Below are 13733 nucleotides of genomic sequence, written 5' to 3'. Positions count from 1 at the left end.
ATTTCTTAAATAAATTCTTCATACTCAATTTTGAACGTGTTACTTACCCAATATTTTTATTAAATTAACATTACATAAATTGAATAATACAATTTTAATAATCTATATAATGAAAAAAATGTTTCACTATTATTAAAATAAATTATATTTTAAATAGTCTATATACAATATTCTGTATTAATAAGGAATTCTAAATGTTTACTAGATTATATTACGTCTATTCTAATAAAATACTCTCCGTATCTGTGATATGATCTTCTGAATTCGTTTAGTGTTAATAATTCCAAAAACAAAATTTAAAAAAGCTATTTCTAAATAAATTGTATGCAGAAAACTTTGTTTAAATCAGTATGACCACATGAATTTTTAATGGAATTGTTTCTTTAAATTCAGACAAATTAAAATGTTTAAGATTTTAATGCAAACAAATAAATATAAAATGAATTTTTTTTTGTAATTACGATATCGAATATACTTCCTTTGATATTTTTTACACTAAAATTAAAATCTATTGAAAAATTAAATGATACCTTGGCTTTAAAATTAAAAAAAAACAATAAGATTTTAATTACTTAGACAGTTTTTTTTCTAGGTAATCCAGTTAAACTTTTGAAACATTTTCTTAAAATTAAAAAGGTAAATTAAATAAAAAGAAACAAACAATTACAGCAAAAACCTGAATCATTTGTTATTCAGATAGAAGTTAGTTAAAAAGATGATTCATTCATCATTTTAATTATAAGAAGTATTTAAAACTTTCTACCTTGAGACGGTAACAACAACCATCTTATACTAAAATCTATTAAAATTTACTGTAGTGTACTTGTTAGTAGAATATAGTAACTTTTATTGTCATATCATAGTAGAATTGTCGAGAGATAATAAGAAAAATCATAGATTATTATCAGTGCCAGGTTGCTCATTAGACATGTGAGGCACATGCCAAGAGGCCTCGTGTTTCGGAACACTTTGGCATATATCTTCAATGTAAACGTATGTATTATAAGCATTTAATTACACGTTATTACTGAAAAGCAAAATAAAAGCATTTTTCTTCATAAATTAATGTTTTATTATATTTTTAATTTTCAAAATAAAAATAAATAAACAAATAATTACAATAAATAAATAAGAAAAAACCAAAATTTAAAGGGGTTCTCAATATTTTCTGTGCCTACGAACTCCGGAAGGTCTTAATCCGCTTCTGATCGTCATTGGAAGTGTAGAAAGAAACATTAAATAGTCAGCAGGTAACTAACAATTTATATGATTCATCTAATTACACTTAAGAAGCAAGGAACTAATTTCAATAGTTATTTTATCACGTGTTAACGTAATATAAGATATGGTAGAAAATGAATTTAAAACTTAAAATGCATTTAAATATTAATTTGAAACAATTAAATCTTTTTAAATCAAACATTTAGAAGTTTTTATAGAGACAACTAATGATAAAAATATTTTTATCATTATAATGTTTGTGAAATGCTTTCCAAGTATTCGCTTAATGACACTTAAAATAATGATGAAATTCTACATTTTGAACTCTTCTTGAGAAAACAATGTCTTTGAAAAATAATTACTATACTTGGAAGAAATACCGCAAAATAAACGAATAAAAGTTTTAATTTATATAAATGCAAGAGATTATCATTCTCTACAGTAAAACATATTTATTCTTATAATAACTGTAAATATTTTAAAAATAAAAATAAAAATATATTACATTAAAAATTCACAAATTAATAATTATTTTTAAGATTATTAAAAATATACGAAAAAGTTATATTGAATTTTACATTATGTCATGATTGGGTATAGTTTATATATAAAAACTCATATATTTTAAATAAAACTTTACGTATAAACACTGCAAACATTTTATTAATTAGATATTAAATATATATCCTGTAATGTGCGCGTATGCCTCATATCAACAAAATTAATCAATAGCCTTTCGCCATTATTAAAAGCATTTAGTTGATAATTCATAGCAGCGCATATTCTATCGTGTAACTGGACATAAAATGTGTAGTGTGAATTTTAAACTGTGCAGTGGGAATACCATATTTGTGCAGTAATTAACTGTCCGACTCCAGGTTTTATAAGTTTTTTTTCCTGGTTAAAGTTAAAATATTTACCCAAATTACAGTGTACGGTGAAACCTGTCCAAAAAGGAACCCGAATGAAAATGAAACCAGCCTAAACGAAAAAATTCTTCTGAACGGATTTTCTATGTTAAAAAGAACCTGTCCAAAATAGAAACCTGCCAAACGGGAAAAAATATTCAGTACCGGGTTACGCAGGTTTTACTGTATATTTTATTTGGCCCACGAAAAAAGCTATGGAAGGAATGTTTGTAGGATTTACCAATTGTATCGATTATATACAATAGATATTTTTTAATGCAGATGCAACATCAATTTATTTAACCAGAATTATTTAAATCAGGGGTAAGTAACCCGTTGCTCCCGGGAGCATGCGGCTCATATTAGTATTTTGTGAGGCCTGCGTGGAAAAAACATTTAAGATACCGATATCGAGCGGTTTGTAGTCATACTAAATACCAATAGCCAGCGCTTCGTGCATGTCCGGTAGTTCAATTTGACTTCACTCGACACTTCGTGTAGAGCTGTAAAGTTTTACCAACGTTTTCTATCGTTGCATTTAGTTTTTATTTTATTTATTTATTGGTTTTTTTGCAAATTATATACTATTAATCTATATTTATTATAGTATTCCTTAGCGAAAAAAAGAAATACGGATTTATACAGCGCCTTTTTCAGTAAATATATAAAATGTACCGAATGAACATCAATTGACCATAATAAAAATACAAAGTAATTTTGCTTTTAAAACAAAATTTGAAAGATTTTTTATAAAAACTTTTATTAAAGAAAATCAATTTCTCAACTTAAGGAAGCACACAGCAAAAATTCTATTGTTATTTTCTACAACTTAAGTTATGTGTACAATTTTTCCCGCAATGAATTTAGCAAAAAGTAAAACAAAAAATCATCTAACAGAGTTGCATTTCAAAAAAATTTTTTCAGTAACGAATTGCTTAACTTTCCCGGCAACATTTAAAATTTTAGTGGTGCCATCTGTCATGATATTTTATTTAAAGACTTTTTATATATTTAATTATTATAAAATGTCAAAAAGCTTCATTTTGAGGGTAAGAATGGGTTATATGAAAAAAATTTAATTGCTAATAACGAGTAAGATAGTTGTGTGTCCCGATCCACTCGAGAATGACACACGACCCCGTATATCTTTCCACCTCTCGATCTTTAACCACCAAAATTTAATAGTACCAGTTCTCTAATATGCAAACCCCCTGCAAAATTTCTGAAACTTTCGACAAAAAGCGGCCCACCAATAGCCAAGCGGTTCCGTTCCCTGAACACAGAGTTCGGTCGTGGGTTCGCGCTTCTCCAGGACGGGCTGACCACGTGGAGTTTTCCAGGTTTTCTCCACGTCTGTAACGCCTGAATAGGGGCTAGTTACCCTTAAAAAGACCTCCCGGAAGGCATCACTCCCTAGCCAGATCGCCTAAGTGTAATTTAACAAACAAACAACACACATCACAAAAGGCACAGGAGTTATTAAACTTCAAAAACGGCAAACAAAATCTGCTCCCCACCTACAAACATCCATACATACAGAAAAAATCTCGAATCATTTTGCATTTCTCGACGTTTGTAGGTTTCCTGAGTCCAAAAATGTAAAAATCTTAAGGGGTCATTTTTGACTGATCGCCTCTGTTACATACGACCAGAAGAGTAAAAAGTAGATAATGTGACAAAATGTCAATAATTTTCAGAATTTAAGAGAGTTTTGTATAATTAATTTTAAATAGTTTGTAGAATATATACAATTTCTTGAGATCAGATATTTAGATACGTTTCATTTTTAATTATTTCTGCACTTTGGCATCAGGGCCTTTTTTCGATGTCCATTGCAGGTACGACCAGGCCTACAATGGAGGAGGACGAGTGGTGAAGGACGGGGCCCACCATATCTGGAAAGGACCATCCGTGAAAAATTCCTAGTTTTTTGTCCGCCCGGGGGCCCAGAGTGACATATTGTCGCCTTATTCGTCTCGTTAGTTCCAGATTACTCACTAGGCACATATCTAAATGCTCAGAGTTTCGGAGTTCCGAAATTGGAAAAATTGCATTTACAATTGTATATAATACGGTAGAGCGTCGATAAGTGGAACCAATTGGGGAGTGGGGTCCTTCCAGTTAATGATTTGTTCCAGTTTCCGATTTTGTACGAAAAAATACATTAACCTGTCCGATGTTCAAATTTTTCTCCGTTGCGTATCGCTTCCTGTTGAATTTTTCTCCGTTGCGTGTCGCTTCGTGTTGAATTTTCGTCGATTTTAAGCCTAACGAAAATTTTTATAATAATCATCGAGGCTATCGTATCGTTAAAAATTATTTCTGCATTTTGTACATACAAAATAAATATATTAAAGAATATAAAAACATGAAAATTATACTTTAGAAGTAAATTTAGTATCAAAAACATTCGATTCAGCACGACACAGTCCGACTAAAACTCGTTCCACTTTCCGGCCATTCCACTTACCGACGTTCCACTTATCGACGCTCTACTGTAATTTATAAATAATTCTATACAGGTATACCTCGCCTTACGTCGGTAATTGATTCCAGAAGAGGCGACGTAAGTCGAATTTACTTGTGTAGTTACGACGTAAGTCGAAACTACGGTGGAAAACGCCAATAATGAGCACTTAAAGACCGCTAAATAAGACGACAACACAGAAACACAGATGTTTTCATGTTTCGTTCTCTAGGATTTATGACGATTATATTAACATTTACTGTAAATGTACATATTTTAATATGATTTTATGTGCTTTTAACGCTTTTCTAATGATATTACGACTTCAATATTTGTGGCGGACGAATGTAAAGTCGAATAAAATAACTTAAACTTGATTTTTATTTTTCCATATACTTTTTTGACAAACGACGTATAATCGAGAACGACGTAACTCGAAACGACGTAACTCGAGGTATACCTGTATATACAATTAGACTTATTACAATTAGTTTATAATAAAGAAACAAATAATATATAAGCATAAGGGGCGGATTTAATGTGCAGGGCGCAGCTTCACCCTTCTAAGGTTATTTCCGAGTAAATCCCAGTACCGCAATACCAGTAGTAAAACACTTTGTAAAACATTGTTTTTTTCTGTACCTTTCCACTAAAGGTTTCTAGATCCGTTATTGTAAATATAATCCAAAATTATGTAGAAGGCCCTCCAATCTTCTGTGTCTAGAGACCCCAGGAGGTTTGGGAGTTATTTTAATAACTTAGTTTATAAAATACCCATAACCTAATTTCTAAAATACACAATAACCAATTTATAAAGTTAATTAGGGAAAAAATTCATTAAAAGGAAATAATGATTATTAGATCTATAGCTGTTTTCTGAGATGAAAAATTTAATGACAAATAGTAAAAACATATGACTCAGACCGGATACAATCAATTTAAGTTATTTTTATATTAAAAAATTTTTATGAATAATTTCAGATTATCACGAAATACCAATATTAAGTGTACATAGATACCAAGTCAACGAGAATTGATAACTGGTTTTCCGGAAAGAATACAATAGACAATATAACAAAGCAAGTCCCATTTTCTTTTAGATTTAAAATCAGATTAACTACGTGTATGAATAATGATCTCTCGGATATTATTGTTTCTTATTAACTGAAAGAGGAAAGATAAATAAATGAAAATTAATAATTATATTACTATAGGCAGCGGGATGGCCGAGCGGCTAGGTTGGCAGCTCTGGGAGACAAGGAAAAACCGGATGGGTAGAAAAATCTTTGGTATTTTTTGGAGAGGGTGGCCGTTTGGATATGTCAGGTCTCGTCCCTCACTACCGGCCGCTCCATTGTGGGCCTGGCCGAATCCATAATGAGCTTGCTGTAAAAAAGACTTTCTTAGTGCCAACAGGCCGGAAAAATTTATATTACTATATTTTATTTACTTCTTTTTCAATTTATTCATTTTTTCGAGAAGCTTAAAGTTTCGAAATATTCTTAAAATATGGCTTTAAAAGATGTAATTATAACTATAATAATGAAAATATTCTAGATTTCTTGTATGTAATATTTCTAACTTTAATATAGTCTTGTAACAGAGGAAGTTAAGGAGTCAGCTTACTGCTCTGAGGACTCGGGATTAAATCCTAGAGACCAATCCCAGGAATTTTTCATGGAAGGATTGGCCCGACTCTAACCACCGGCTGATCCTATTATGGGTCTGGCCGAACCTATAATTGTTATGGTTAAAAGGCCCCAAGTGTCCATGTTTTCATAAAAAAATGCTTAAAATAATTATTGTTTTGAAAAGTTTAAGAATAATGATTCAAAGACAAATAATCCGAAAAAATTACACTATTTATTTCCAAGTTTCTTTTGGTTTTTTTTTTTTTTTTGTATTAATTTTTCAGAACTGAACAATAGGAAAGGCTATTTAAAATAACCAATTTATGGAAAATTTTTTATTTTATTATTTTCTTTAGAAATAAGTTAATGTATAGAGAAAAGTATTATTTTTAGTATCTTTAATTGTAATTTAATTATATATAATTTTATTATTTTTCTAAAAAAATATTATTAACGTTGTTGTTCAGATCATAAAGATAAGATACACATGTCAGTTGGCACTTTGTTCATAGATGTTAATTGGGAGAAGGATTGGATTTCCTTTCGTAACAATCTCATTAATTACTGATTTTAAATATTGAAATTTTTAAAATTTTATTTTTAATTTTTAAACATGTTCAGTTTAAATATTGTAAAAAAAAAGGAAAAAAATACAAATAATAGAAACTTATACAAATAGAAATATTGAAGTCTTCCTTGTCCTTTTCACAACCACAGGAAACATGATCTACATTGGCGGAGTCGATCTTTCCTTATAGGCTACTTCCTCGCCTATAACTATGCAAATCGAGCATTAAAATATTGTAAACATTGTTAAACTAAATTTTGTTTTTCGTACGAATTAAAATTTAGTCAAATAAATTTATTTTAATAGGAAAATATGCATAAATTTGATTCGCTTCCAGATATAGGGTGTGCATAAAGTCTGAAACCAATACGAATCTTTTTCTCGTTACAGATTGCGTGATGGTGCTGAATAAGGGGGAACAGATGGATAAAATTTTTACTTCTCTATCAAAAATCCTCATTCGTTCACCGACAGTAAAGAACGATGAGTTAACAGAGTGAGGGTGTGGTGTGGATATGCATGTCATTGGGTCATTCTTTGAAACAGCTGTCACTGGGATAATTTATTTCACCATGTTGGGAAGAAAATAAAGCGATACTATCTTCGATGTTATGTGTTCTTTCTCATTATCTTTATTAATTCCAGACTTTATGCACACTCTGTATTAAGTATAAATAAAGAGCTGGAATACAAAACAAGGTACATCCACTTTTGACTAATTTGAATTAAAGCGAAATTTATTATAGAGGCTTAAGTACACACTATTCAATTAAGTTGGCAAAGGAGGAATGAAATGTTAAAATTTCAGTAATATATTCATATTAAGTGATAACATAACACTTTCATCCACTCGTATTTTCAATTGGACTTAACTTGTTTTGCGTGCTAACTCTTTCAATAGGTCCATACTTAACAGTTATTAAATATGTGTATTGATAATACCATAAGTGAAAATATTCCAGAAAATAATACATAATTTATTTTTATATCCGCGCCTCTAGTACAGAATAACAGTAAAAAAAATTAATTTCAAATTAATTTCAATTTTATTTATATCATGATTTTAATATTTGTGAGCGCATCTTAGTTAATAATTGAGTTGAACTGATTATTGATATTGAACAAAACTAAAAAACAAATTAACATTTGTAAATTTTTATTTTTTTACATTCTAAAATTTAGAATTTTTCAAGAATTTAACTTTAAATATTTAAATTTATTTTGAGAATTTCTAGGACCAGTTTTATTACGAAAACTTTGAATTAATACAGAAAAGTAGCCTACAAGCTATAAAATAAAATAGCCATATTTATTTTCAAACTTTTTCGATCTACTTTTCGATAACGTATGTTAGAAAAAAAGCGGTTTAAGCAGATAGTTGCTGCCATCTGTTGTTAAAACTTAGAAATTATTATTACTATAATTATTATAATAAAGAAAAAATATTAATTTCTTCTTCACTATATATAATGTATAATTAATTTTCCTCATGAGGATTTTAATATATTATAAATAATTTAAATTGATATATTTGTTTTATACGTAAAAAATATTTAAAAAAAAACATTGAGCATTTATATGATAGATAAACACATCATATTTACAAGTTAGTAGTAAACCTCGGTATGGTGAGTTTGAAATAACTCGAGAATCTATGCCAAATGTCCATGGAAATGGAAGGAAGACATATGGAAGACCTGTAAATATCGAAGTACAGATTGTTCTCTTTTCACGTTGCATGCAACACCTGAGTAGAAAAAATCTTAATAAACGTACTTCTGTAGTGTACGTTTATTAAGATTTTTCTATTCAGTAAGGTATGTACTATTTACTATACAAATACTGTACCAAATGTTTTTTTTTAACACCTTGTAAATACGTTGTTCATTCCTGCCGAGAATACTGTGGATATGCATATACCGTATTTTACGGACTATAAGACGCACTTTTCTCTTCGAAAAATTGCCTCCAAAATTCAGGTGCGTCTTATAGTAGCGTCTTATAGGCATTTAAAAAAAAAAAAAAAATTGCTTAAAAATTAAGGTGCGTCTTATAGTCCGTAGCGTCTTATAGTCCGTAAAATACGGTACTTATGTTTACTATATATAGTTTCTTCTACATAGATTAAATATACTAATTTTTAAGTTAAAGAATAAGCAACAATTGCTTTTATATATTTAATGAGATAAAAACAGAAAGATGAAACACAAATGTGCTCATGAAATTCTAGAAAAACAAAAGAACGAAGGAAGACTATGCAATTCTATTTCAAAATACAGTAATTGATACATAATAAAACTTAATTATATAAACTTTTCAGTCTTTTTAAATTAAGTATGCTGTATGAAATAAATTTTTAAAACTTTATGACAAAAGATGCCTTCACATATGCGGATAAATTGGCTATACATTTGAGATAAGTGAACAAAAAATATTGTTTCATATTAATATGATTAATTTACTTAAAGTTCTATTATGCAATATTAAAAATATTATATTTGATATTCGTACATATACAGATGCAATTTATTGTATCAGAATAAAACATCGATTTTTAATAAATTGATAAATTAAATGAATCTGTATCAAACTAAAAGTTAGAAGAAGTTTTCAAATGACAAATACTTGTAGATAAAATTGTATCTACTTTACAAGAGATTGGTTTATAATTCCAGTTCGATAGAATACAGGTATACCTCGCCTTACGTCGGTAATTGGTTCCAGGAGAGGCGACGTAAGTCAAATTTACTTGTGTAATTACGACATAAGTCGAAACTACGGTGGAAAACGCCAATAATGAACATTTAAAGACTGCTAAATAAGACGATAACACAGAAACACAGATGTTTTCATGTTTCGTTCTCTAGGATTTATGACGATTATATTAACATTTACTGCAAATGTACATATTTTAATATGATTTTATGTGCTTTTAACGCTTTTCTAGTGATATTACGACTTCAATATTTGTGGCGGACGGATGTAAAGTCGAATAAAATGACTTAAACTTGATTTTTATTTCTCCATATACTTTTTTGACAAACGACGTATAATCGAGAACGACGTAATTCGAGGTATACCTGTATAGAAATTATTTTAGCTTTAATATTTGTAATATCAGCAAATAGGTGAGAATTTCAACTAATAGATGGATTAAAAAATTGTAGAATAGTTTTTATTATTTATTAGATTAAATGTAATTTCCCATTAAAGATATTAAGTTTATATGGACAAAATGTTTTAAGAATTGAGACTTCATCAAGAATAACATTTATTGGATGAATTTTTATATACCGTAAAATACGGTATAAGTTTTAAAACTTACCTCTATTTTAGCAGAGAATATTTAGGAAAACGTATGCAGTGGTAAAGATAAACATTTTTTTCTGTATTCTGGTTTAAAAAAATTAAAATTTGAATGTTCACTAGCCGCATTAGCCAAAATTATAAAAAATTATTTGAGAAATTTAATTGACAAAGAGAGAGAAGCGTTACTTTCTATCGAAAATTCAGAAGTGAGGAGAACTGAAGTTGTCCAAGGCAGTGGATATATTTGCTGCATTCTGTTCAGAAAAAAATTTTAGGCGGTCAATGTTCATCAGAAGGAAAGTAGGCGTATAGTATACAAATGTACTTTGCTATTTTCAAAATGAATAAATTACTTATCATTTTACAATTTTGTGCGTACAATTGCAGACGTGAATGACGCTGTTGGGACCTTAACAGAGCTGTAGTTCTGTTAAGGTCCCAACAGCTTCATTTACATCTGCAATTTTACCATTTTATGTGTATTTGTTGGATGAGTGGTAAGAAGCTTGCACTCGTGAAGTAAACACAAAAAAAAATATTGAGAAAGAACTTTTATTATAACAACTGTTACAACTACCGCTTCATAAAAAAAGGAAAACGGGCGAAAAGATTAAGTGTTGACATCTAGCAGATAAATTAAATCAATAAATAAAATAAAAACATTGAAATTTTAGTATCACGACATGAAACGTAATAATAATATACATATGATAACATCCTCCTCGCTGAATAGTCATAAACCCAAATTCACAGCATTTGAAAATCGTTTTAGTTTATCCTTAGGAAGAAATTTGGTCATCAGTCATTTTATATATATCGAGCATCTTTTCAAGTTTGGATCGTTGGTGCAGAAGAAATGTACTGTATCATCTTCCCTCTCAATTGGATCCCAAGATACTTGGACCTTGGCAGGATACTTTATCAAGGTCTTTAGTTTCAAAACTCTTGTTAAGGCACTTACATATATTGTCAATGTATTCAGCATGCTTACTTGCAACTAGAATGTCATTGACATATAGAAGGATATTTGTTAATGAACCGTCCTTTTCTGTCCTTGAGTATAAACTCTGATCAGCTTTGCTTGGCACAAACCCCAGGCCGTTTAATTAACATAGCATTGGCTTTCTTATTCCATGCTCTTGCGAATTGTTTTAAACAGTAGATGCTATGATTCAGCTTGAATACTAGATTTTCTTGTTCTTTTTCTACGAAATCCTGCGATTGTTCCGTGTATATTTCTTACTATAAGTCGCCGTTGAGAGAGACTAATTTTACTTCGAAATGTCTCACTTCTAGTCCTTGGTGCGCACCAACAGCAAGTTGTATTCGAACAGGTTCGCGTCGTTGACTACGGGGCAAAGATTTCATCAAAGCCCTCTCCATATCGCTATTGAAAGCTTCTAGCGACGAGTCTTGCTTTATAAATGATAGTTTTTTCAGTTGCATCGTATTTCTTCTTGAAAACGCATTTTCCTGCGACTGTTTTGCGTCTGGGTGGCAATTTGGTTAATGTTCAAACCTCCCGCTTTTGCATATTTTTAATTTCTTCTGCTGCGGCAATTCATTTCTTTCTTTGATGAGATGGTAGAGACATCATATCTTCCTATGATGTAGGTTCGTCTGGGTTTTCTATTTTTACTTTATATGATGTTTAAGTACTGAAATGAAAGTAAATGGACTAACTATAAAGTAGAAAGCATTATTGCCATACTTTACCGAATTTAGTTGATTGAAAGTATGTAAATTAGTGACTCTGTTCACTTTTAAATATATAAGTTATAACTTCATCTTATTTTAACCAAATTCTATTTATTTAGAATTGGTTTGAAATATTTTAGTTATATTTTAGCAGGATTTAGTTATACTTGAAATAAAATATACAGTCAAACCTGTTTTTATGCGGGGGATAGGGACCGCATTAAAAAAAACGCATAAAAGAAAATCTCACGAAACTTCACGAATGGCTGTAAATAATAGTTTTCGCGACACAATTTAAAAATATTTTTTTAATGCGGTCAACAGGGACCGCATAAAAAAAGTCTCACATAGAAAATAACTCAAAACCGTACGAAATAGAATTTATTGACAACAGATGTCAGCACTTGACTGCATCGTCTGGTCTATCGTCTGTTTTACATATTTTTGTCCAGGTGGTGTTTTGTTGACTTAAAAAGTAAATTATTTCATTTTTCGCATATTCATGCAATAATATTACTGTAATAAGTGCATTTATGCTATAATAAGTTTATTTAGCTATAATAAGTCAACGTAAGACATGACGAATCGCACGAGACTAGTCGCCAACTATACCGCACAAATTAAAATTTCGCATTAAAAAAATCGCACAAATAAAAATCGCACATAAAAAGAGCGCATAAAAACAGGTTTGACTGTATTTAATTATGTGCAAACCAGTGCAAGTAATGTGAACCATGGTCCGTATTAATATCAAATTTTGCATTGCTGTAGTCCATATTACTAGTCATGCTTGTGGTACAGTACACCCCCTATAACACGGGTTCATATAACACGGCGAAAAAATTACGATCGGGTTCGTATAACACACTAAAAGAGATTCGTATAACACGATAAAACGTCATCGCCGACTCGTGTCGCGACAGGATTGGTCGAATCTGGACCAATAGCGGATATTGTATAAACCGTTGAGTTTAAACGAGCCCTGGACCTACTAAAAAACATTTATTATTCAACCGCCGTCAAAATTATATTTTTATTAATGATGTCTTCAAAGTTAAGTTATTTTTCTGCGAAAAATTCGCTGATCAGGAAACACGAGATGAGCCGCTCCGCGTCGTCGAACCGTGCACACTCGGTAAGTAATCCTATAATTTATTGTTTATAGCATAGTTTATATGGATTATTCCCAAAAAATTATACGTGTTTTGGAAATGTTGAGTCAAATTAGTCTAGAATCGATTAATCTTATGGAAGAAAACCTTTCAAACAGCCGTAGTCCCTAAACTGCACACGTGCCGGGCTGTGATTGGCTCATGTATTAAGTGACTCGTACAACACAGATTCATATAACACGGAACTTATTTACCGTGTTATAGGCGGGTCTACTGTATTCCTTCTATTATTTCGTGCAAAACCAGAAAGAAAAGAAAAGTACAACTCTAGTTATTCTCCCGCTATGAGGATGGTAAGGAGTGAATCCAGTGTGAGAAGTGTCAGCGTTAGACACATCTTTGAAATATGTGTTGGTGCAGAAGAAAGACACATTTCTGTGTGAATTTTGTACAAAATAGTAACTTTCTGTCTGTTTCTATAAGCATCCTTGTAATGTGAATTATGTGCTGGTGTGACGGACGAATGGACGAAGGTGTTCAATCAAAAATTTTTCGATTTTTCCCTCCACCATTTTATCAAAAGATCTGTTGAAACCCATAAAAATTATTTCCCACGAACTTACTTCCTCGTTGAGGATGATCCATCTAGTTAGACGTATGTCACCCGGAACTTTTAGAAGTAATTCACGTATTGGACACCCGACCCTTAACAACGAAATTCTGACCTCATGGAAAAAACCCAAGTGGAAGAATAATACGAAAGAACGATGACAAATCCAGTCAGTCGTCGTTTGGTCAGCCACCGCGAGTCCAACCTGG

This window comes from Centruroides vittatus, unplaced genomic scaffold (assembly GCF_030686945.1).
Source record: "Centruroides vittatus isolate TY-2023 unplaced genomic scaffold, ASM3068694v2 scaffold_324, whole genome shotgun sequence".
NCBI classification, from domain to species: domain Eukaryota; kingdom Metazoa; phylum Arthropoda; class Arachnida; order Scorpiones; family Buthidae; genus Centruroides; species Centruroides vittatus.
The sequence above is the reverse complement of the archived record's forward strand: the minus strand, read 5'-3'. Positions refer to the sequence as shown.